At 49.4% G+C, this 973-nt stretch overlaps 1 non-coding gene across 1 annotated transcript; it reads left to right on the top strand.

Annotated features, from left to right (window-relative positions):
* Positions 1–835: 835 nt before the first annotated feature.
* LOC119947785 lies at positions 836–973 on the top strand. Its single transcript, XR_005456581.1, has one exon. It is a non-coding gene; the product is annotated as a small nucleolar RNA SNORA7 (small nucleolar RNA).

The following is a 973-nucleotide window of genomic DNA, read 5'->3' as shown; positions in this document are numbered from 1 at the left end:
TTTACAGATGAGGTAACTGAGGCACAGAGAAGTTTAAGTGACTTGCCCAAAGTCACACAGCTGACAATTGGCGGAGCCGGGATTTGAACCCTGGAATGCCCTCCCTCTGCCCATCCGCCAAGCTAGCTCTCTTCCTCCCTTCAAGGCCCTACTGAGAGCTCACCTCCTCCAGGAGGCCTTCCCAGACTGAGCCCCTTCCTTCCTCTCCTCCTCGTCCCCCTCTCCATCCCCCTCATCTTACCTCCTTCCCTTCCCCACAGCACCTGTATATATGTATATATGGTTGTACATATTTATTACTGTATTTATTTTACTTGTACATATCTATTCTATTTATTTTATTTTGTTAGTATGTTTGGTTTTGTTCTCTGTCTCCCCCTTTTAGACTGTGAGCCCACTGTTGGGTAGGGACTGTCTGTAGATGTTGCCAACTTGTACTTCCCAAGCGCTTAGTACAGTGCTCTGCACACAGTAAGTGCTCAATAAATACCATTGATTGATTGATTGACTCCAAAGCCCAGGCTCTTTCCACTGAGCCACGCTGCAGGTGACCCTGGGCAAGTCACTTCACTTCTCTGGCCCTCAGTTCCCTTATCTGTAAAATGGGGATGAAGACTGTGAGCCCTGCAGGGACTGCGCCCAACCCAATTAAGCTCAAATCCACCCCGGTGCTTAGTACGGCGCCTGGCTTATAGTAAGCACTTAAAAAATACCACAAAAAAAAAAGGTCTAGAGAAAATGGTAGCCAAGTATCAGCTTAGGGGAGCAGTCTGCCCAACCAAAGCTTTTTATTGGCAAAACACAACACCAAACTGGGCCTCCAAGGCAGAACAATCCCCTCTCAGGGTGGCAGCTGGAGAGTTTCCAGTACTCTACCAGCCTCGGCTACGGGAGGGAGAGTCAAGCAGAGGCCTGTCCGTTCCATTCCTAGCTTGGGCAGTGGCTAGCGAGTGGCAGGCCATCGGCTACAAGT

This window comes from Tachyglossus aculeatus, chromosome X5 (assembly GCF_015852505.1).
Source record: "Tachyglossus aculeatus isolate mTacAcu1 chromosome X5, mTacAcu1.pri, whole genome shotgun sequence".
NCBI lineage: Eukaryota > Metazoa > Chordata > Mammalia > Monotremata > Tachyglossidae > Tachyglossus > Tachyglossus aculeatus.
Note: the sequence above shows the minus strand (reverse complement) of the source record. Positions and strands in the feature narration are given on the sequence as shown.